We start from the raw sequence: 24,875 nt of genomic DNA, 5'->3' as shown, positions 1-24,875 counted from the left end.
ATGGCATGCTCAATCAAGTGTTAGCTGCAGCCTCCATGCTCAAACGTGCAATGTGACAGATTTTCCAATGCAATTCAAACCTCGAAAGTGGAAAAGAAATAGCATGTAAATGGACCTCGCTTGCTCTTAAATCACTGTTAGCAAATCTGAATCTCTTTAAGCCTGGTAGTTTCAAATCAGGCCTATTTAACTTGCAAAGGCAGGTCAGCTTTTATTGATCACCTCTAATGCTTATAAATGCACTCCTGAAAAAAAGAGTACTGAGACACATAAACACATAGCTCAGTTGCTAAAGGCTCACCAGCAAAATATGGGATAATATTTACAGCCTTCAAGCTATGCTGTTGTCAGTGTCACTTCTATACACACCAGAATGCAGATTACAGGCTTGCCAGTTCATACCGGAAAGGGAAAAAAAGAGCCTCGCCAGAGCAGAGGTGGATTAGTATTTGTATTTACTAAAAGCACAACTATTGACTTCCAGAATACAGTCACAGCAGCACAAGTCCATTCACTTCTCAGTTATTATTCCTCAACCTTTTTTCAATGTAGTATTGTGTGCCTGGATTTCCCACCCGGAGTCCATGCTATGCCCTGAATTTTGAACTACTAGCAACTGGTGGCATTATTCCAGTTGCTATAGAAATAAGGCAGGCTTACTTTTATTTATATTATGGCATCACCTAGAGGTGCTTTTAATTAATCAGAGTTCCTTCTTCAGAGAAGGACCAGATAAGCAGCACATTTATAATACTGATGAGGTTTTTAAATACACAAGTGCTGACTGTTTGGAGAACCTAGATTTTAAAGGAATGAGATGACAAATAAAGGAAATAAATACACATGATCTGGCTAAAAGCCAGTGATTCACTTCTTAGCAGTGAAACCAGGTCTAAATAAAACAAGTGCAGCACTTTCCACCCGCATGGACAAGCACAGACTGAACACATTGCAAGATCTAGAGACAGTCTTACTTGATACATCTTTTTGCTTCCCTACCCTACTTGTTCTGAAAGGATTTCTCTCTCAGAAAAATGAGAAGTATATTTTCATTCAAAACTATGCATGATTTTCACAGTTATTTTTCATGCCATGCACAAATAAAACCACAATGGGTTTTCAATCGATATCTGATATATCACTCCCATTCCAACTATTAAATACTCATTTTTATGGCCTGACAGAGATTCTAAATATAATATTTACAGACACCAGCATACACAAAACCACTGCAGTTAATGTACTAGAACAGAGACAGGATTTCTGGGTTTTATTCTATCGCAGACGTCTTGCGCAACTCAGACAAGTTTCTTAATCAAGCTTTACACCCAGGCTGCCTCCTCCATCTAACGAACAGGTGAGCTGCATGAACGGATCACTGCCTAGGACGTGCTCTGCAGCTATGCTGTCAAAGAGTTAGAAAAGCAATAATAAATAGTATAAATCTCCACCATCAACTTTAGGCAATTATCAAATGTTTATTACCCTCCAAAGTGAAGGCTAATAAACCTGCTTATTTTAGGAGATTACCTTGATTGAAGTTGGTAAGTGTCCAAAGACAAACAGCTATGGCCTCATTTGCTTTTAGTTATTTTTGATGAAATGTCAGCTCAAAAACCTGAAAGATACTTCCTAGTTATTTAGGCAATGTGAAACTTGGACAGTTATTTTCCAGGAAACATGGCCTTCCTGACAGGTTTTAAATGAATAAAAGTGATATTATTACAATTATCGTTAGAAGAAGATGTCCCTTATCAAAATGTGTCTGGATTTTAATTGACAAGGTCTGGGTTAATGCTGTGAAAATGCCAATGAAAGCAAAGCCTGTGGCTCAAACTAATTGTCAGCACTGAGCAACCTCAACCTCTAACCCACCACAGATTTATCACTCCGTGCACACTGTACTCATGACAAGAAACGCTTGAATTAATCATTAACAACTAGAAATTCCTCCCAGACAGAAAGTGAGCAGAGCACAGGGCTGCCCACCCCCTTTTCCTTGCTCCCGAGCCACGGAGAGGTGCCTACAAGCCTTCCCAATGAGAAAGACTCATTTTGTTATTGTTTCACTGCCTTTTCTTTTAAGAGCACTGGGGCAGGGGGGGAGGAATTTTCACTGGTTCTACAATGAGGGGAGAGACCTTACTCTGAACAAAATGCAGTGCATGCATAGCCAAATGTCCTCTTCTGTCTCTGGCCACCCTCCCCAGCCAGCTCCAGCACAGCCAACAGACGCACACGGCCTGCATGGACGAAGGGACAGTGGTACAGTACGACCGTGCGGGGTCACACACGAACACAAAGCCCAACACAGAGGCTCAGGGGCTTCCTTATTGCCAGCAATACCCACACAAGGGGTCCCTCTTCTCAAAAAGGCCAGCCCAGTGCTCAGCATGCTTGCTTTCCTACCCAGCAGATGGGTGGTGCTTGCCCAAGGCATAGCCATTGCTACTCAGTGCCCACAGCCTGCTCCTGCCACCAGTCTTGCACAGGGTCTGAAGCTGAACGGTGGCACCAGCTTCTAGTACCCCAGACCATGCAACCGAGCACCCACCACTTGGGCTGCCCCACCAGTTAATTCAGGGTAGGTCCCACCATGGCCACTGGGACTTGTCCAGCTGGAGAGCAGCCCAGTGAGCTTCTGCTGGAGTGATGGTCCTCAGGCACAGGACAGTGGGACACATTGGTAGAGAGACCAAGAGGCAGTCAAAATCCCAGGAGAGAAACCGTCAAAGAACGGGATGCAAGCACAGGCCCAGCATGGTGGTCCTCTGTGTTTCAGTGGCACCGCTGAGACAGCACACCAGTCCAGAGGAGGACTTAACAACCTCTCTATTTCAGCCACAAACTCAGTAACACTTGGGAAGCTCCCCTCAGCTACAGTGGCAGTCAGCACCACCTCTCCAACACAACTTCACCAATAAAACACAAAGGAGCGTGTAAGAAATTTCCTGAATTCTCTTTATTTTATTTATATTTTCTCTACTGCAGTATGCTGGCGCAGACCCTCCAGAACATCGCTGGGCAGAAGGAAAGAAGCTGAGTGCCTCCAGTACCTGACAGAGGCATGAGGTCTGCATGCTCCTCAGCCTCACGTTGCCTTTTACAGTCTTTACTCCAAATGCTTTAGCTTTTGGCTTCTCCATCTGCACGGGTTATGGCATCATCAGAACCCAGCTTCAGTGCACATCAACATATTGGTCTCCCAGCCCAAGTCTTTATACAACATCCGAAGCAAAATCAAAGCATTCCCTCTCATACAACATTAAGCCTGGAAACCACAACATCGTTGGGAAGAAATACAGAGGGGAGTCTCTGCAGAGATCAGGGGCCAGTTCTTGAGGAGAGGGAAAAGGCATATGGCCACTGACGTCAAGAGGCGCCAAGCCTGTCTGGTGAGATACAAATGGAGCTACTTACCCCACCTAGTAGAGAAGAAAAAAGAAAAAAAAAAGACCCCTCCCTGTTAACAACTGACTAGTAAGGAGAAAGCAACAAACAGCGGTGGCTGTGGTGAAGGAACGAGATGCTACCTTGCTTGGAGCATGCCCGTGCCAGCCGGGTCTGTGCCGGCACCTCCCTGGTCACTGGGAGGCAGAGACTGCCGGGGCGTGAGCCCGGCAACAGCAGCGCTGCTCCCTCCACGGTCCCTTCTGGCAGAGGCGGAAGGCAGCCCCGTCTCCTCCCGCTCACCCCCAGCCACCTCGCCGTGCTAGTTTCTGCTGTTTGCTCTGTATTCACCGCAGAAACTACAAGCTGGAAAGCTCCCTTTTAACGATGCCAACAAGAACTCTCCATTCACGGCTAACGCTTGGCTGCACACATTCTCTCTTATTTCCAAATGTTTTCAGTATGTTTCAGCTTCCCTTCATTAAACATATTCATAATTATTTGCAGCACATCTAAAGAACTTGTACAACAGGTTTGCGCTTTCAAATACAGGCTCCTGGCTGCAAATACTCAGCACGACAGCACAAGAAAAGAGGTTTTTTGTCGATCAGGAGGCAGAGCTCAGGAAGAGGAAACTGGAAGCCACGCCATTACGATCCGAGTCAGTGACTTGCACCAAGCAGCAGTCTGGCCCTTTGCAAAATCCAAGGTACTTCTTAGAGCCCTGATGGTTACATCAAATTAGTCAGCAACCATGACAATAAATTTCATAATAACAGTGTGCAAAGTGGAGACTTCTGGTACCTTAACTGAAAACTTCAACAGCCTAAAACATTTCTCTGGTCTAAAGAGACACTGTTAATACAGCAAAGCGCTTCCGCAGCACTTCACACCAGCCACTGCTGTGGCTTTGCAAGGCTGTTTCCATCGCACACACCAGTATCCTTCAGACTAAGCAAAGGCTCCACTGAGAAAAGTTACACCAAATGCTCACTTCTTTAGCTCAGCCCCAAATAGTCCCTTACAGAAGTTGTCAGGGCTTTCCAAACTCCTAACTCGTTCAGGCTCTTTCACGCATTCTGCAGAGCTGAGGAAGGGCATCGGCCGCCCTTCAGCTGCGCTGTGCTGGCTCTGCAGTGCTCAGCTCAAGCTAGCAGGACCCAGCGCACGATTCTGAGACCCGAACGACTCCTGAAGCACACGCCGTGCTGGGGCTTCCAGCAGTCATTTCTGTGATCCTCAAGACAGAGGCCGTTCAGGGACAGAACTGCTCCTTTAGGTAATTACATCCCCAGGGCTACTCGGCGCCTGTCAAACTCTCCCCCATCTACATCACAGGCCAGTTTTCGTGGGTCATTACGAAATAAATACGTCAACCTGAAGGATGAAAATACAACAAGCTGCAGCTTATCTGAACCTGAACGTTGCCGAGTCACCACCAAAAAGAAACGCAAAATGTTGCACCTTGACTGCATACGGGACGTGGGTGATTTCCCCATCACACACACGGGCCTTTACCAACTCGGATGCACAATTAAGCTAACATTGGTCCAAGGAAAGGCAAAAATGACTATCTGGGTGGTGTCACAGCTGCAGGCAGAGCAGTAGAGGCTCTAGAGCATCCCAAGTGATCAGTCCCCCATGTGACACTCTCCACTAAGCTTTGGTCTGGCAACATTCCCACTATTCGAGGAAGGAAATGCAATATTCTCCTTTGTGCGAGGCTGGATGTAAAGCTTGGAAAGCAGAAGTGCCTTAACCACGTAGCAGGAGGATGGTAGTTCATCATTAATTTTCCACATCAACTGTTGGCCGCCCTCCTCCCCCCCTCTGCTAGGCTGCAAATTGCCAGTGGATACTTACCAAAGAGCAGCCACACCACAGAGCAAAAAGCATGATTATTATTACCTAATACTTCATAGTGTGTGCTAGCCAAAAGCGAGAGGTTAGTGAGCCTGGGGGCAGTGAGAGCAGTACCAGTGCAAGGCAGCCCTGCCTGAAGCTGCTTATCATCGCAGAGATGCAAAACCAAAGGGGACAGAGAAGCAGGACAGGGAGAGCAAGGCAGATAGAAGAAGGCTACAAGCAGATATGCAAACGTGATCTCAGAAGGTTTTGAGTCAGGTAATTTCAAAACATCTGCAGCCCAAAGAAACACAAGCCTTCTCCCAGCCCAGTTGGACTCTGCCCAAGACACGGGCTGCCAAGCAGCAGCTCTGCAGAGGACAAGGGACTCCGAACTGCTCCATCTTCCAAGAGGAGGAAGCTGTACTCTACTCAGACCTCGGTTTTCACTCCTCATTCTCCAAATTTCTCAAAGACTAGAGTGCAAAGTAATTACAAGGAGGTCATTGGTTCTCACAGGAGAAAGGTCTCCAGAAGAAAACAAACCACTACCTCATCACGGTCTCTGAAGCAACACTACAAACATCAGAGTCCAGGAGGCAGAGCCACTGGCTGCCAGCCCAGGAACAAGCCAATTTGTGTGACTCTGGGACGACCCATGGACTTCTCCGTACTTCAAGAGTACAGGTAAAAGACTATTATATTACTGTTCTGTGACTGATATCTTAAGAATCTCATGATAGTTTTGGACTTTCTTATTTTCTTTCAGAAATTCAACTCAGTTCTGCTGCTGATATCAGCTTTTTAATTCATTTTACAGCAAGATACTTGTTATCAGAAATGGTGCTTTGATATGTGTCAGGCTGATGGATTCAATAAAAGCCCTGTCAGGAGAAGCTGAGTGAACAGAGTTGCAGAAGTGGTGTCATCCAGGGAATTGATACGTTAACCGCCAGTCTCCTGATTTTGCAACAAAACATGCAAACATAATAGCCATTTTGTTTCCCTGCCCTGGCAAAACAGTTCAGAGAAACACTAGAAAATATCTGCATAAATGTTACTCATGCAAACAAGCTCAGCATGCGCACTGATAAAAAACATATGTAAAAAGTGACCCTACACACTGTCCTGTTTTCCTATTTGGGGTGTAAAATTCAATCAAGAAAAATAAAGACTTTACTCAAAATACAGCTTTGAATATAACTTTGGGAATTCAAGCAGACATCCTGTGACGCTACAGCTGAACTTTCCCTTTGATAACACAGGAGGGCAATTTACCCGACTCATTTTCACCCACAGTCAGTAGCCCTGCACCCCTCGTCAAGCCACCGCAAAGCTGCATTAAGGTCTTATTTTGACATCCAAACCTAGAGGCACATAAAATCAGCGTTTGTTTCCGATTTCATAAGCGAAATCACATAAGAAGCAAAAGATATGAAGAGATAAATAACTTCTTATCAGACCCCAAAATCCAGGGAGTGAGACAAAGACACTCGCCCTCTGCTCTGCTACCGGTCAAAAAGGGCTTGGCCACGCCAGCCCCGCTTCACCTGCACCAGACCATCACTGCTGCAACGCTGCCCTGCGCTGCCCTGCAGCGCAAAGAGGTTTGGGTAACCTCAACGCATTTGCAGAACATTTGGGAATGGTAACAAATGTGATGTCGAGATTCAACTTTTAAAAAAGAGAAACCATATTACAGCCCAGAAAAAGAAAGGGGAAAAGCGCCAAAGCAATTCATCTGAGAAAGGTGAATTACACTGAGGATTTATGTCCATGTAATGACGACAATTAATTGCTACGAGATACATAATACACATTAAATGAACAGGGTTTTTTCCAATTCTACTTGCAAGATAAAATTTATTAACTATGTTTAATGGCTACTTAAAATTTTTCTCTTACATATTTATTAAATGTGCTTTTTCAGCAGAACAGTGCATTTTAGTAACCGGATTCTACTAATCTAAAAAATGAGCAATTTAAGAAAAAAAATATTACTCTGCGTGTTATCTACAGACCCATTTAAAATAATTCCTTACAGAGTAAGATGACCATCACCACAACTGCGTAAATGCTGCTAAAAGGGAATCTGCTTGTCTCACGTGAGCAAACAGCATTCTGCTGCAAAGATGAATGAGTTCAGCTCACATTATTTGGACATATGTTGCCATTTCCAGCAGAGATACGGAGCAAACGTGGGTCCTGATGTATTCCGTGTTACTGTCATCACTTAATTAAAAACCCTTCTGCTCGGGAGAGCAGGACATGTGGCAGGAGCTGGCTTAGATCGGACCTCAAAGGGATCCACACCCAGACGTCGTGCTTTGCCCCACAGCCTCAGCGGCTCAGCCAGGCTATCTTCAGGCCTCCAGCTGTGGGTATCAGATGCACCTCTCGCACTTGTGATCGCACGCAAATCAGAGACAGATGTTTGCTGCTTAAAAGTGACCTGGAAGTGACTCTGCTCCTCATTCACCATCTGTAAAACGGGGATACATAGCACTTCTGTCTTACAAGGGTGTCATGGGAACAGATAAAGTTGATGGTAGTCAATTCTTCTGGTAAGCTTGCACGAACCCCCAAGATGAAGAAAAAGGATAAAAAAGGGTCTCAGCTACTTGAATGAACAACAGCAGCGTTGCCAACTTTTTAAACTTTACCACAATCTTCTCAATCTGCAATGTTGTTCTTAAAGGTCAAGGTGCCATAAACATGAGCTTTCCTTAAATAAGAACCAAGTTTTGAGATCTGAGAGTCACAAAGCAGAATGCAAAAATATAACCAAAGTTCAACCTAAAGTTTAATGCCTAAATAATAGTTTCACATAAATCATCTGTATGGAAAATGCTCTTTGTCCTCTGAAATTGTGAGGTTCTGCGAAGTCCTGCACAACCTCTGCACTGGAGTAACACTCATGCTGCAGCCTGAGATACGAACCTTTGACAGGGCGCTGGACTGGCTCTGCTGGGAAGGACGTGGGGAGCTCGTCCCACCACCATCCTGCCCCAGGGCAGGGCGAGCACCTCGGTCACACCAGCAACCACCGCTCTGGTGCCAAGCCTGGCACGTCCCCGGGCACCCTGCATACCCAGCAAAACACACACGTTCATCGCAAGGCAGATTTACACACTTTCACCTATAGATCTCTCACAGAAACAGGGAATAAGCAAATTTTTGTGATTTCTACATTATAATAGCGCAAAATATTTCTCTGCAAGAGTCAAGAAGGCCTCTTGATAATGAAATACCTCTCCTACAGCTTTCCCTTTTAGGTATTATAAACACAAGAGCAGCAGCTTGGAAATAAACAAAAGTGAAGATGGTAACCAAAGCATGAGCGATGTTTAACAACCTCCTCTTCCAGAACCCGCGTGCCACCGGAGCAGACAGACACACGGAACAAGCGCGGCAGCAGTTTTAATGATGGGAACCTCTCCTCCCTGACACCAGTCTTGTTTGCTTGAAACGCCTCGGTAAATTAACAGCATATGCTGTGGTTTGAACAGACCTTTCTCAATCCTCTACGTTTAAAAGTTGAGCGTCTAATTGAAGCTGTTCCCACCAACCCTTGCGGCAGTCGCTGGAGACAGGCAGTCTGCAGGCCAGCGGAGCTCTGCCGACACGGAAGAGTTCGAGCCCACAGTTTCCAGAGGTAACACTACTGGTGCAATCGCATCAAAAGCAGAAGAATGAATGCACACTCGCCTGGATGCGATTTTTAAGAAAGCTTTGCCTTTTTTTTTCTTCCCCCCTCCCCTCCTAATACCAAGTACGGGTGTTATATTGCTGCCGTACTTTTCTCAACAAGACCATACTGCTGGTTCAGTCATGAAAGGGAAGTCAATACCCATGTGTCAAATGAAAACGGATACAGCATCATCTGACACTATTCCACTAAGATCTGGGAACCAATACTTCAAATTTTGGGTTTTTTTAACAGCAAACTTTGCTTCCACAGAAAAAACCTGGCCTAGATAAAAGCAGCTGTATTACAGAGGCTGTATTACCCTAAATGCTTCTATAACGCAAGCTTTGTCTGCGATACATTCCTGAAGTCTGGGCTGTCAATTTCTTGTTAAAAATTATATTGCATATTGCCTTGCCATGGTTACAGCACAATCAAGGCAATGTTTGTTGGATATGAGAACCGCCGCACATGCAAAAATTTTGACTGTTACACAACAAAGGGGGTACACACGATTATGCAAGAAATTAGTATTATTTCCGTCCTTGACAAACAATGAGAATACACAAAGCTCAGAGGAAAGCACAGGGCTGTGGAACAAACGCGCTGCTTCAGCGCCATTTATTTTTTTTCCCCTCTGAACCACAGACATTGATGAAACACAACAAGTGGCACTTTCAAAGTTCGGATGCCTATCACCAAGTACACATCACCAACAGCAAAACTTCACCATCAGCGAGCATTTTGTTCAATAAAATGCTTCATACAAACAGGCACCCCCTCAAGCCCAAGACTTTAACAACATTTCACTCTTGATGAACGCTCTCCAAATTCAGGGAGAGAACAGGTTATTTACAGAGGCAGCCAGTATGAGCACAGCAATTATACAGCAATAAACACCAAGGCTGCTAATTTTTCTGTTTTCCCCATATGTAGATATTGAGAAAAGAGCAAAAAGATAAGAGCAGGGGGAAAATGACATACCTTACCAAACCTGAACGTTGGACGCAACTGGTTTCAGAGCAACATTGGTGTGAAGGGGAGTTCCTCAGGGGACCGCCAACCACAATTCCTTTCTGAGCTTCCCAGAGGCTCCAGCTCCCCCGTGCCCGTGTCCCTGAGGAAGATGCAGTGTCCTCCAGCACTTCAGAGCCTCAGCTGCAAGGGATGCTGTTCAGAAAAAGGAAAGAGAAGAAGGTGTGGCATTAAACTCTAGGTCAGTTGTTCAGCAGACTCCGAACAGAACACAAGACAACTCTGGATAGGAATGAAATGTCAAGGCAGGGCCAAGAGTCTGTGACAATCCATCATGCATGGCACCTTCAGAGGGCAATCTTTGAATACAAGAACTGTGGTGCCAAACTATTCTTGCTTTACAGTACTTTAATAGTTTCCCTACACCAGGAAACGAACGCCTGGCTGCTTTTTATTCCAGTCTGGTACCATAATAAGTAAATAATACACTTCTCCATAGGGAATATTTTAATTCATTACGGCATTTCTGCAGAATCATAGGTCTTTCATATGAAAAGCAGAGACATCACCTTAGTCTTAGTACTTTGCACTGTTAAAATGGCTCTCACTCAAGGAATTCAAGGCTCCTAAACAGGCAATTGCGTTAGGACCTTACAGCTGATGGGAAGTGGTGACTGTCAGCCCAACATGCAGCCATGGGTTCCCGAAGTTCAGCCACAAAGCAATTGTCAGAGACAGGTAGACGGCCCGAGCCCTTGTCGGGGGGTAGGGGCTCAGTATCGCCGCATTCTCCAGCTCGCTATCTCTGCTGGTCAGGCCCAGTGCTCCCAAGACGTCAGACCCTGGCACTGAACATGGACGTGGGGGCCTCACTGCAGATACCCAGGTGAGAAGACAGCAATGGAGACAATCACCTGGCAGCAACACTGCCACCAACCGAAAAGCTTAGAGCAGCACCAAGAAGTTCAAATGCTCATTACTGTCACTGCAGTGATCATCCCTAACCCCTGGCATATGGGAAAACACTGGAGGACCATCCTTCCCCCACCCGGACAACGCAGCCTGCGAAGCGAGACCAGGCAGAGCAGCACAAAGCAGGCAAGGAGCGAGCAAAGAGCAGGACCCGATCTCCCTAGGGTGGATACGTATGCGCAGGGTGGTTTGTGTCCTTAAACTGGGCTCAGAGATGCTTTTCTAACATTAACTCAACACAGCAGCCATGAACACACTCTAACTTTGGCTAGAAATGTAAAAAGAGCAAAGAAAAAAGATATACAGACACATTTATTCCTTACAGGTCTCCTACACAGGAGAAAGCCTGTGGCAGTTCGAAATACCACAAAATCCCATTACATCTTCACAAAAAATCCTGAACCCATGAACTGGTCACAGCTATCTGGAAAACCAGTTACCTCTTGGGCTTGCAAGAAGTAAGATTTCAGTAATCAGCATGTAAAACTGCCCATACTGGAAGTTAGCATCATACTGCTTCATTTTTGTTTTGCTTTTTGTTTTAAATATAAATACTATTTTTACCAAAAGTCCACATAGCAAGCATGGTCACACAGAGCAGAATGAGATACACACAACAGGAGTCTGGACAGCAGAGCCCAGCCCTGCATTTCTTGGTACACATTTTCAGACCTTCTGCCTCTCTTGAACTCAGACGTGAAGGACAAAAGTGGACCTTCACAGCTCTTCTCTGCTGCCAGGCTAACCATGAAAAATCAGACTGCCAACCGAAATGGCTGCTGAATGACTTATGGGTACAGAAATGGCTGATGCTGCAGTAGCTTGATCTGCAGGTAGCAGCAAGACCTAATTCTACTGCTTTTCAGGGATTTCTATCTCCAGAGACCACCGTTACAACTACTTTTCCATTTTTGCTCCTAAACTGTAATGCAAAATAGTCACGAAGAAAATCAGTGCTAGATTTTTGTGCATTAACTATAGCATCAGCCGAGGTGAGATGTAGAAGCAACCATAATAACAGGACTCGATCATCATTGCAAGCCGAGCACAGGAGCCTGGTCTCAGGTTGGAATGATGCGTTTTTGAAAGCTCCTATTTAGTACAGCTTGCCAACGCTCATCGGAAGCAAATTTCTTTGGTAAGAAGTTGGCACATTGCCTTAAAATGCTGCTATGCATGCACATAGAGTTTCTGTACTGTCTGAATTCCTGCACTGCTGGGTGGATCATAAATTACAGCACAGGCTGAAGCAGGCACTTCCAGCTCTTGGCGAAGACAAAAAAAATAAGCTTCCCATCACTCCTAACTACTACCATTATGGGAATGAGAGCACAGCAGCAGCGAGCTGGAAAATCTTACTGCTGAGCAGTTGCCTGGTTCAGACGGAAAGCGTGGGGTACTACAAACATGCAGTAATGCGGGAGGATGGGAACTAACTGGAGGTGAGGATGTGGAGGGGGAAAAAAACTTTGGTCATGACAAAATGCAATGACTGTGCACTGTTCCTATCTTTCTGACACAAGCACTCATCACTGACATCCCTCACCCCCAAGCAGCAACGTAACGAAATGAAACCTGTGGCCAGGATTCCCGCGAGCAGCAAGGTGCAGAAGCTCCAGCCTGAACGCAGCGCAGAGGGAGAGAGGCAGACCAGGAACCAGTCCCAGTCAGCAACACAGCAGAGTAAAAGGCTACTAAAAAGTAATGCAAGGAAACCCTGATGAGCTATAATTTGTGTTGTCTCAGAACTTCACAGGGGAAAAAAAAGGATGGGGAAAAAGAAAGTGAAAAGGGGGGAAAAGAAAGGGAAAAAAGAAAGGGAAAAGGGGGGGGGGGGGAAGAAAGGGGGAGGAAAAGAAGGGGGGGGAAGAAAGGGGGCAAAAAGAAGGGGGGGGAATAGGAAAAAAAAAAGGACGGACGCCTGCCAGTCCTGTGGCCCAAACGTACACGATTTTGCAGAACAACCCCTCCACATTCAGTCAGGCACTACTGACCTGGCAGTCAGTGTCCTAGCAGGCAACTGGTTTCCCTCTCACAGTTTCCCATCACACAGCTCCTGGATGCTGCTCAGAGCTCCTTGACTTCGGGCAGCTCTAGGGAGCAGCCACCCCGAGGGCTGAAGAACCCCGGGCTGCCGGAGCTCTGCCCGAGGCCCTGCCCCGGCCCCAAAGCCCCAGCACCGGCCCACGGCTGCGGGGGATGCAGACACCAGCACCCCTGGTAACACACCACTCACTCCAGTCTGCAGCTGCTGTAGGAGCCGGCACTGCTCCTATTCGAAACAAAACCAAGTCTGAATTTACAAAAATGCCCTATGCACTAGAAATCCCTCAATTTCAGTTAGTTCTGGTTCTAAAATTTTTTGCTCCCTCCATTCTCCTTTGATTAGACGTGTGGAGGTAACTGCCAACAAACTGCCAACTACTTTTCTTATCCCACCACTTCAGATTTTTACATTCAGTTTCTGGAGTCCTGGATTAAATATTCAGGAGCATACCTAAATTAACATAGTTAAGTGGTACCAGATCAGTCTTTAAGTCACCAAAGCAGGCATATAGATGTTCTCATTAATCAGAAAAGGCAGACAAGACACTTTTCCAGTAAAAAGAGAGTATTTCCCCTGGAGTAGTCTCAGTCCTTTACTGATAGAAAGCATAAATTATACAAAATAACTATACACTTTAAATGTAACAAATCAGATGAAATATTAAATTTGAAGACACCACTTCTATCCTGAGATGTTCCCAGACCACAAATCAATGAAGGCTAGGAAACTCCCTCACAGGAAGCCTTGCTATGCCTTTGCCCTGTTCTCATAGGTTTTTTTAGGCATCAAGTTCCACCAGGGGAGGTTTAGATTGGGTATTAGGAAAAATTTCTTCATTCAAAGAGTGGTCAGGCATTGGAACAGGCTGCCCAGGGAGGTGGTGGAGTCACCATCCCAGGAGGTGTTCAAAAGATGTGTAGATGTGGCACTTCAGGACGTGGTTTAGCAGGCATGGTGGGGATGAGTTGATGGTTGGACTTGACGATCTGAGAGATCTTTTCCAATCTTAATGATTCTATGATTCTATCAGCTGCTGTCAGGGGGAGGACAGGAGCCGGCTGGACCCTGACCTGACCCAGCATGGTCGATCTTGTATTTAAGTGTCACACAGCTTAAGGCGCAGCTTGGGCCTCCTTGCTTAAGTATCACACTTATACTGCTAGTGTGACCATTAAGAAATCAAAGCTCCATGTGTGTACCCATGTAGGTATGTACGACACACGCTGGCATATGTAACATGTTCATATATAGTCTCGTAACTTCCCTCCTTCCCCGTAAATAAACTTGGGTAAACACGTTCAGCCAATACAGACGAGCTCCACCAGGAGAGCCAGAAGAAAGGCTGTGAAACAGGCAAGGGAAAACACATTTTTGTCGCTAAGTACTTAACGAGGTCAACCTTCCCTGTACGTGCAGGAAAAGAGATCCCATAGCAGACTACAAACACAGCAGGGGATTACACCAATTCATTAGCAGGTATATCTTCTAATTACAGCCTTGGACATGAGTCCCCACACAGCTGAGTAGGCAACTGCTGCTGCTGCATTTTGCCATAGCCACAGGATCGAGCTCGCTGTTTTCTACTGAGCTTCAGGACAGCATGGCTTCATGCCATCCCACCACAGCAGCTTCAGCCAAAAGCAAGGGTATTCGGCTTTCTCAGAGGATGCTCCTGACTCCTCACAGCTCAAATCCCACGAGAGGCCAGGTTCTGTGTTTTATGGGATCTGTTCCTCTGCTCCTGCCGCATCAAGGAACTGTAGGATCAACAACTCATCCTGTCAGCTCCATCTCTGGTAAAGATCTCACATTAATTTAGTGTAAAGGTGACACTGCTGAAGAGAACAAAATGAGCCTTTGAATCCCTCCTTCCAGAAGGCTAATGGTAAAAAATTGGTAGCAATGCAACTTTGGCACCTTCCCAACTCTCACACTCAGAGCGTTGCCCAGGAACCTGTCCCAGACAGACTTCGTCATTCACAACGGCTCAGCACAAAACATTAATAAAACTGCAGCTGCCAGCACTACTGGCACTCAGCTGTTCTGAGGTTGTTTTTTTTCCTTCCCTGCCAACAAAACAAATAGTGAAACAGCAGAACTGCAATTCAAGTGATAACGCCCGCGAGTAGGAAATTCGGTGGAGGCTGATGGTGTGATGGAGTTTCTCAGGAAATTAATTCAAGAATGCAGGCAATAATAAAATGAAGGATACACTGACTGAGATTAATATAATGGAATACTGTGATGTTGCTGAACATCAGCGTTGGTTTTTGTTATCCAAGTGCAAACTAGGGGTATCCAGGAAAAAGGAAGTAGGAGCAGTGGTTAACCACGCTTGTTGTATGAACCGTTCCCATCAGAACAGTATTAATGTTACATTATTAGTATTGTTATTAATATAATCAGTATTAATATTACATAATACTATAACATTATATGACATAATTATTATGTTACTATATAATAATTATTATTATTAATATTATATAGTATTAATATGACATTATTTTCAGGACATGGCTTAGCAGGCATGGTGGTGTTGCGTTGACGGTTGGACTTGATCTTAGAGGTCTTTTCCAACCTTTATGATTCTATGATTACAAGGTTCAAAAGTATGATTAATATCTTGCTGGGCTAGAAAATGCCAAGACACTGCACAAGTATTACTGCTGCTGTATACGAGTAAATAATTTCTGAAAATGGAATCCAAGAAACTCAGTGGAATTACTTGCAGGTTGAAACAAAAGGCATGTGCTGAAGAAAGGCACTTCCACCAACAAAGGCTGCTGCTCAAGTGCAAAAGCATGAAGTTGCGGGCTACTCTAACTGCCTAGCTGCTAACTCTGCATTATACTACTAAGACTTTTTATTATTATTACTCCTCCTCCTACTACAGTTTGGTTACACTATAAAATAAGATCTTCTGGGCTCCTTAGATTCAGATGCTTACATCTGCCCTTGTACTGAAGCTCTTCCATGATATTATTGTTTCTTCTGTCAGTCCAATTGAAAGCCATGATAGAGTCATAGCAACGCACGTGTCCTTGTCAAATAATGCTTTCAAAGGCTTGCAAGCACTTTTGTGGAAAAAAAGCAACGCTTAACTGATTTCCTGCATTTCAGAGAGAACGAGTATCAAACTGTTTGCACCAAACTGGTCAGATCTTTCAAATAATTTAGCAATGAAATAAACCCAGTTCTTCCAGCGAGAGCTGACAAGTTTGTATCGGAGACTGCTGTGTGAGACGACCTTTGCTGATATGACAGTATCTTACTGGATTTCCTCTAACTTAAAACGGGAATGTAACTAGAAAACAATCGTGTCGCTCATCTTAGTACCACAGTCAAACTGTGAGCCTTACAAATTGTCAATACATGCAACAGCGCAGAACAAATTACGTTAACTGGGGAAAACGTTATTTTTTGATCCATTCCAAGAAAAACTTCTACACCCACAAAGACAGTGTACTGAGACTCTTTTCTACATTCTGTAATTCAGACACACTGCAGGACGAAGAATGCTATTTATTACCAGAAGGTTGACATACCTTTGGATCTCTTTACCACAGCTGATAGCACATAAGTGGATCGTATCACAGGATCAGGACAAGCGAGCATAAGCTTTCTATAAACATACTGTACTTCTCTTTCTCTGTATCAAAGGTATTAACATAATCAGTATTAACTTCAATCTCAGTTGAACTCAATGCATTTGTATTTTGCCACCCAAAAGTGACGTCTCTGCATCTCCTTCAGATACATTTTCATCTTCCCTTTGCCTTTTTTGATTTTTTTAATATATTTTATTTTGGTTCAGTGACTCTCTTTTGAATACTTCTGACAAAATTTCCCAACAGTTCTGGCACTGTCCTCACTCTGCTCTCACTGGATTCGGTGAGATTTATTACTGGCCTGCATTAAGACTGGCTGTAAGAAACAACTGTCTCTGCTGCCCTAATCTGTCACTCTTTAGGGATATTTTGCTTTGTGTTACTGCCATTTCTAACCTGTTTTCTGTTGGAAAATGAATAAGTAAATTTGTATCTCCATCTACTGTTAAATGTCACTGCTAAGCAAACCTTTCGTCCTTTGCTAAAGTTGCTTATCTCTAAAGTTATTTATTTAACTCTAACTTGATTGTTTATCTCTGTGGAACATATGGGGATAAGTTGGTATACCAAATGTTAGAGAAAATACAAGTATATTGGATTCTGTGGCACCTGGAGGACACACAGCTGTCAGTCAGTTGTCAATAAAGAATCTGAGCAAGGTTTTCCATTATAAATTCAGATTATTATTCTGAATATTTTAATTTTAAAAGCCACACATAGCGTCAAACTCTGATGCATTTGCTTGGAGTCTAAAATGTGACTCTCCTTTGATGGTTTAAGCCAAGTTTAGTTGTATTAGTAAAAACAACTGTTTCTAATCACTTTCCAAACTTTGAAAAGTTTTGTCCAATCAATTAGTGGTATAGAATGTGCTGTCACTCTGAAGTCCTACCCATTGCTGTAGTTTTACACTGTTACAACCCAGGGGAAAGGTGTCATCCAAGTCCATAAATGACACACGAAGGCAGCCTCACTCGGGGCGCAGATCTGACACACTAGCCTGGAAAATCTATCAAATTCACCGGCACTTGAAAAACACCAACTTAACCCCCGAAATGTAGCTCTTCCTAGGTGGATCGTATAACTCAGAATCATTTTGGAACGGACCTCTAAGATCATCAAGTCCAATCGTCCACCCAACACCACCATTCCTACTAAACCATGTTTCAAACATCTACACGTTTTTTAAACTCCTCCAGGGATGGGGACTCCACCACCTCCCTGGGCAGCCTGTTCCAATGCCTGACCACTCTTCCAGTAAAGAAATTTTTCCTAATACCCAATCTAAGCCTCCCCTGATGCAACTTGAGGCCATTGCCTCTTGTCCTATCGCTAGCCACCTGGGAGAAGAGATCAACAGCCACCTCACTACAGCCTCCTTTCAGGTAGTTGTAGAGAGCAATAAGGTCCCCCCTCAGACTCCTCTTCTCCAGACTAAACAATCCCAGTTCCTTCAGTCACTCCTCATAAGACTTGGTCTTTAGACCCCTCACCAGCCTTGTTGCTCTTCTCTGGACACACTCCAGCCCCTCAATGTCCTTCTTGTACTGAGGGGCCCAAAACTGAACACAGTACTTGAGGTGCAGCCTCACCAGTGCCAAGTACAGGGCAACGATCACCTCACTACCCCTGCCAGCCTCACTATTCCTGACACAATCCAGGATGCCATTGGCCTTCTTGGCCACCTGGGCACACTGCTGGCTCACGTTCAGCCAGCTGTCAGCCAACACCCCAAGGTCCTTTCCCGCTGGGCAGCTTTCCAGCCGCTCCTCCCCAAGCCTGCAGCGTTGTGTGGGGTTGTTGTGACCCAAGTGCAGGACCCGGCACTCGGCCTTGTTGAACCTCATACAGTTGACCTCAGCCCATCGATCCAGTCTGTCCAGATCCCTCGGCAGAGCCTTCCTACCCTTGAGCAGATCGACACTCCCGTGCAGTTTGGTGTCATCTGCAAACTTACTGAGGGAGCACTCAATCCCCTCATCCAGATCATTGATAAAGATATTAAACAAGACTGGACCTAAAACTGAGCCGTGGGGCACATCACTCATGACCAGCCACTAGCTGGATTTAACTCCATTCACCACAACTCTCTGGGCTTGGTCATCCAGCCAGTTCTTTACCCAGCAAAGAGTACACCTGTCTCAGCCAAGAGCTGCCAGCTTCTCTAGAATGCTGTGGGAAACAGTATCAAAGGCTTTACTAAAGTCCAGGTAGATAACAGAAGATAGATTTGAAGAAAAATAAACTCAATTTGATCTGGAAACCAGCATAAAAGCCTAGTAAATCTCTAGAGCCTTTAAGTGCTTTAATTTCAGGCACTGGTACAAAAAGGACAGAGCCGGGAGGATACAGAAGAGACAACACAGGGGTCTGGCAGAGCATCAGGGAGGGCGCGAGGGTGAATGGATGCCCACAGCAGCTTGTGAGAACCATAAGGGCTGGGTGAGTACACTGTGCAGTCAAGAAGCAGCCAGAGCAGATCTGGGGCTGCAGGAGGATGCCAGAGCTTTCTAGAAGAAGTGTAAGGGGTTTGGAGAAAGCTGATGCAAGTTAAAAAGGACCATCAGGAAACGGGAGCGTTTGCAAGCCCCAGAAGTTGGCCTCTTTGTACAGGGCCACCAACACATTTGCGACTGCAAATCAAGACTCCCTTAATATCTTTTCCCCCTTCCAAGCACACACATTGCTCCAGTCTGTGCTTTCTGGACCAGGCCATCTAGTCCCACACAAACTATAGAAAACTGTCAATAATGAGTGCAACGTGACGAGCAGCCCAAGGTTGACACAGAAGTCATCCCTGCCTCAGACTCCAGCTGAGAAAGATTTTCATTTCACCCACGTAAACACCTCCGGCTGTCTGCTCTCGGAGAGAGGAGGTTAGAGGGACTTTTCCAACAAGTAACCGAACTATCTGAAATACTCTCGTTCACCCATAAAATAAGGCAGTGTCACACTGCATCACTCGGTAAAGGCTGGCTTCCTTGGCGCGCTGTAAATCCTGACGAAAGCAGCAGAAATACAGCACTCGGCAGGCTGCACGGCAGAGCCAGCCTGAACAGCAAGTATCTGAACGGCCTTCAATCTCATTAGATGCTCAGTAGTCTCAGAGCCGTCTTTTGATTTGTGCTGAAAACCAAAGCAGATAAAAGTAGACTATCAAATATAAGGGAGTTTAGAATACCCTTGTTACGAAATACGCTGAATTCTCCTCAGACACAGTTCAAGACTGCTGACTCTGAAGTCCATGATTAGTAGACCCCAGCCAGGAATATGTCACTAAGTCCAGACAGAGCTTGGCATGAGATGAAAAAAATCATTTAGCCACTGTCGGCAAAGAAACCACAACACGTACCCGAACCCCACCTAACTCCAGACATGGCCAAACTATGATAATGAAATACAGAAGAAAACTATTCAGAACAGGGCAGCATTTGAGACAGAAATTGGCCTGATCACTGATAAAAATTTTCATGTTCTACAGATGCAAGTTTATATATAGATTTACCAGTGCTTACAAGACAACCGCCTGTGCCGTCAGGTGGTTGGATCCCCAAACGCTCTTCCATGTTCAGCATGCCAGCAAGTAAATATGTTCAATAAGGTTTCTTTAGAAATACAATCCTATAGAAATCATGCATGAGTTTAGTGTGCTTTGCCTCTTTTTAAAGTCCTTCTAAAACTCCAAATAATAATAGCGCCAAAACTGTACTGCAGTTCCGCAGGTATTTAAGTCAATTAGAACAAATTCACCTCAAGGGTAAATTTTTGCAGTCCGCTCACCCTTAAACAATACTGCAAAAAAGCCTACAGCTATCTATCTGCGTAGCACTGCAAATGAACACCACTAAAATAAAGTTCATTGACCTGAATTTCTCTCCGGTGTAACTTCACTGACTTCAGTGGGCTTTTGCCAGTGATAAATTTGCCCACTGGGTTCTGGGACACGAAATGGCTACGAAATCACAGCTTGTAGAAATGTCAATGAACAGGTTTGGGTGCGGGCAAGCCTGTGCGTCAAGAAACTCTTCTTATTACAAATCTGCAAACCTTTGGCAGTTTGCAAAATGCTGCTCTTAGAAACATTTTGAAGAGCTATAAATAGACTGCTCAGCCCATGATAAATTACAATCTGTGAAGGCTGAAAGCCTGGAAATGTCTGTAGCTCTGGGTTTTCAGTGGGGGCTTTCAGGACTTCTCTGACTCAAGACGAATTTTCAGACTTCAGGTTTCTGTGTGTGTGTCTATACGTGCACGTCAGAGTCACTTCTGGGTTCTTTCTGATTCTAACGAAAAGTAGTATTTTTAAAAGTCACAAACTGACACCATTCAAAGAACCTGAAATGCACTGTGAAATTCCAAATTAAAAATAAAAATATAGAGAAAGGCCCAAGTTCATACAGTCTGCTGCTCCTGAAGCTTCTAAGCTTCGAAAGCCACATGGTTTCAGACGCCCCTGAACTCTCTCACAAGCAACTGCAGAAACCTTGATGAAACCTCCTGAACTCTTGAGCCAACCTGAAGTTACAGCGACTTGCCCACCCTTTCTGGAACAGCCACGGAAAGGGCTGAATTTCTCCAGCTCTGACCTGCATTCAGAGCAGAAGTACTTACATATTCCTACTAGCTCATCTTCTCAAGAAACGCGTTACTGCTCTGATTGCTCGCTAAGCTTGAAGAATGGCATAGGAAGATGGTCTACGCACATCACAAGAAATAGAAAACTAGAAGTAGAGGGGGGAAAAACATATTATCAAACGCTCATCTGGTGTAAGTCAGCCTGGAGTTGAAGTTAATGACTACAGAGGAATTTTTATCTTTTCAGATCCATACCGCACATCGTATTTTTGCAATCAATCCAACAAAGAGATGTGACAACCGCTATCCAGCGATAACCATTTTACAGCAGCCATCACAATTACACACAGGCAATTATCCCACTGCCAGAGGCTGACGTGAAGCGTGCTTCCCCCTTTCTGCTTCACTACGGAAGGACAACAAAAAGTAGTTGAAATATATATTAACGGTTCTTCAAATAATATACTTGATTACATCTACTGCTGAATATCTTCCTTCATGTTTTTGTAATGAATCTGACCATGAAAAACAAATTTATGTCTACAGTTTGTATCGTTATAAACTTCACTCATTTGATGTGGAAAACCTACAGTTTAATTGCTTGATTTAGATTTGGCTGGTAAAATGCGTACTGAAACATTACTCTCTTAATTATGTTAATTTATAACTGAAAAGTAAAATTTACAAAGGCAATAACATTAATTATTTACTTGCCCATTAAAGCTGAATATTTATTACCAAGCTAATTGGCTTCATAAGTCTGCCAAAAAATTAAAAACAAGTTTATGAACTGATTTACACCGGAATGATACTGCTGTATCTCTCAGCAGGTTGTGTGTGTTTAATGAATTGCTCTGATATACCAGCACATTTCTTTCATTTGTAGTCTGGTACATATAGTATTTTGAAAATTTTTGTTTTTCTTTGACAGAGATGCCGGTTGTGACTCAGAGCAAGCTCCTTTACTGTTCTGTACCCAAAATCCTTCACGCAGTGTGATGGACTTTCACTGGTTGTAATAATTTATGAAGATCACATCTCGCCTGGTCATGTAAATACTCGCTGAATGTAGGACTACATCGGATTAAATGAACCAAAAAGGGAAACACAGTAGCTCAAAATAATGCAGCTCACAGCCAGAACAGTAGGGCTGTTCAGAAACAACAGCCAGTAGTGACGAGTCTCCATCCGCACTAATATATTAGCTTCATTTCCGTATGGAAGATAACTAATATATTCAATATTTATTTATGCATGCATCATCAAAATAATACAATTAAGTTACTAATGCTTACAGAATAATTTGAGTGCTACCTTAATGTATGACGAAAGGCTAATTTTGATTGCTGTCGAGACAGAAATTCTAACTTCATTTGGCAATATCTTTCAACTCCGGCACAAAGCTGATACCTCCTCTTCCTGCTACGTTCCTTAAATATGTGGCTTTCCCAGAGGGTGCGTGGATTACTAACGAGCTGCAGCAGCATGGCCATCGGCACGAGGGACTGCTGGGATCTTCCCTTTCGCTCGTGCTTCTCTCAAAGTCCTCTCTGACTGTGGCCTAGTCATCAGTCTGCAGAGTATGCAAGATAAACTGAATAAAAGAGCCAACCCTGAGGCAGTGCCCACAGATGGAAACTGGTACGTTCAATATTTATTTATGCAGGTGTCCTCAAAGCAGGATGAGTAGATCTAAATTACGGTCTAAACCTCCAACCCTGGTGTAATTCTATTGCAAACAAAGGACAGAAGTGCCCAAGAAAGACAGGCAACAGGTCAGTGGCTTTGGCACCTCATCTTACATGAGAAGGAATGGGTCAAATCACAGTCTAAAACTTTGCTGCCCTTCATTTTTTCCTGCAACTCCTCTGCCGCTGTCTGCAGCGCAGCAGCAGAGCCAGAGACGTGGAACGCGCGAACCTCTGCCTCGGCGAAGAGATTCTGGCTTCGACTACCAACACCTCACGCTGCCCGAGAGGCTGGAGTCAGGACACACAGTCGATGTTTTGATGATAAAACTGATAAAGGAAAAAAAACCAACCCAAACTTCTGATCGAAACTCTGGGGTTTCTTTGTCCGTGCACTGGCTGCCATCACAATAAAACAGAGCTGAGCCAGGATCACAAGCTCATCCAACATTTGCTTTTTCTAAAATTATGCAGGATATTGATCCTCATGGCAACAGAGCAGGCATGCTAGCAGCTCTCAGTGCCAATGTTTTCTGAACACAACAGAAACACAGCTCGCTGTGACACTGCACTGTAGGGGCACAGGACGCAGAACCGGCAAGAGCCAAAGAACTGGTTCACACCCAAATCCAACCTGTGATGTTGAAGACCTGCATTTTTCTTGACAGTTTAACTCAATACCCCCCAAAATGACAAGGGGTGATATTTCAGGTGAGCACGCAGATCAGATTGAAACCCTCTACACATCCAAAACAGCAGAGGGGCTGCGTGGCAATGGCTGCAGGCAGCCCCGCGCCCACAAGCTAGGCGTGATGTGGCTCAAGGCTGTGTCACCCCGACCTCCACGTGCAGATTGCCACGGGGCCACAGGCACAGAGCTTCTCTTGATCCTCTTGCAAGAGCAGATACTTTGCATCCTTTCCAGTAGGACCTGATCTCTTGATCAGGTGCTGCAATCACTGCAAGACTCCCCATTAATTTCTGCATTTCAATCAGCAGGGCAGAGGTTGTCCTACTGCCTGTTGTGCTCGTGGCTACGCCAAACTTACACACATCAAACAGTCGTGGAAGCAACCATATGACTTGCTTTGAGTTACCGTATATCTAGGAGTTTGGTGCAACCCACTTTTCCGTGGGCTTCTACCGACAGCCCAAACAGATCAGGAAGCGATCTCTGTGGCGACATTCACCGAGATACGGTGATGCTGCTTTTAAAGCTTTGCCTCAGAAACGTCTGACCTGTCTAAATTACATCTGCAGCTTCTTCCTCCTGACGAAGCACAGCCCAACCAGACAACAGCAAGGAATCACTAATTTGGAGAGAGTAGGAAACCCTTCTACCTTTAAAAACTTGTTACTTAAAAAAAATATATTTATAATTAGACCAAAAGTGAAAGTCTCAGAAATACTAATTATTCAGAAAGCTATTACAAGCTGAAGTCCGTACAAAACTCATTTGTGCAACATTTCATTGAAATTTCAAAAATTTTTGAAAACTTTGTTGATAATAACGTAAGAGATATTTCTTAGGAAAAACAGGCATCTCAAACTAAACCCCAAGCCTTTTGTTTAAAAAGCTACAGAAGAAACTAATTTTTACCGAACCCGAGAAGTCCTGCGCTGCTCCGCTTCGGTTTCAGCCCCGCGTTTGCTGAACCTGCCCTCTCCCTCACCGTGACGAAGGCATTACTGGTTTGGCAGCGACCAGTGCCAGCGCAGCAGGCTGCACCGCCCAGACCAGGTCTGGCACAGAGCAGCAAACCTCGCAGCTGAAGACCCGCGACGAGGCAGCCCTGGTAAACGCGGTTAACACCACACGACAGACAACTGGCAGAAGAGAGGCAGGAAAACAGGAGATAATTGTCAAGCATGTGGTATTTTTAGCAACAATCAACCAAAATGCCTCAGACATCAATTTCAAGCCACTTAATCCTCTTAATGATACGCTACGGCGCTTGTTTATGATTAGGGTTTCACTTTGTTTTCTATAGAAGATTCCCCTAAGACTCTCGCATTCAGTCTGCTTTGTAAATAGTTCTGTGAATACATGGAGTATTAGGTTAGAATTTAGTTATCACAGTGGT

The 24,875-nt window shown here is 44.6% G+C and overlaps 1 protein-coding gene across 8 annotated transcripts in view; it reads right to left on the bottom strand.

The window, feature by feature from the left end:
- The window catches only part of SGCD (sarcoglycan delta), a 359,505-nt gene that overhangs the window by 210,430 nt on the left and 124,200 nt on the right, over positions 1-24,875 (bottom strand). For all 8 annotated transcript variants that reach the window (XM_075441531.1, XM_075441526.1, XM_075441532.1 and 5 more), the window contains exon 2: positions 9,908-10,093. The gene's annotated coding sequence lies outside the window, so the exon portion shown is untranslated. The remainder of the gene's footprint in view (positions 1-9,907; positions 10,094-24,875) is intronic.

The sequence above is a fragment of the Opisthocomus hoazin genome, chromosome 22, assembly GCF_030867145.1.
Source record: "Opisthocomus hoazin isolate bOpiHoa1 chromosome 22, bOpiHoa1.hap1, whole genome shotgun sequence".
Taxonomy (NCBI): Eukaryota; Metazoa; Chordata; class Aves; order Opisthocomiformes; family Opisthocomidae; genus Opisthocomus; species Opisthocomus hoazin.
This window is presented reverse-complemented; position numbering and strand designations above follow the sequence as displayed.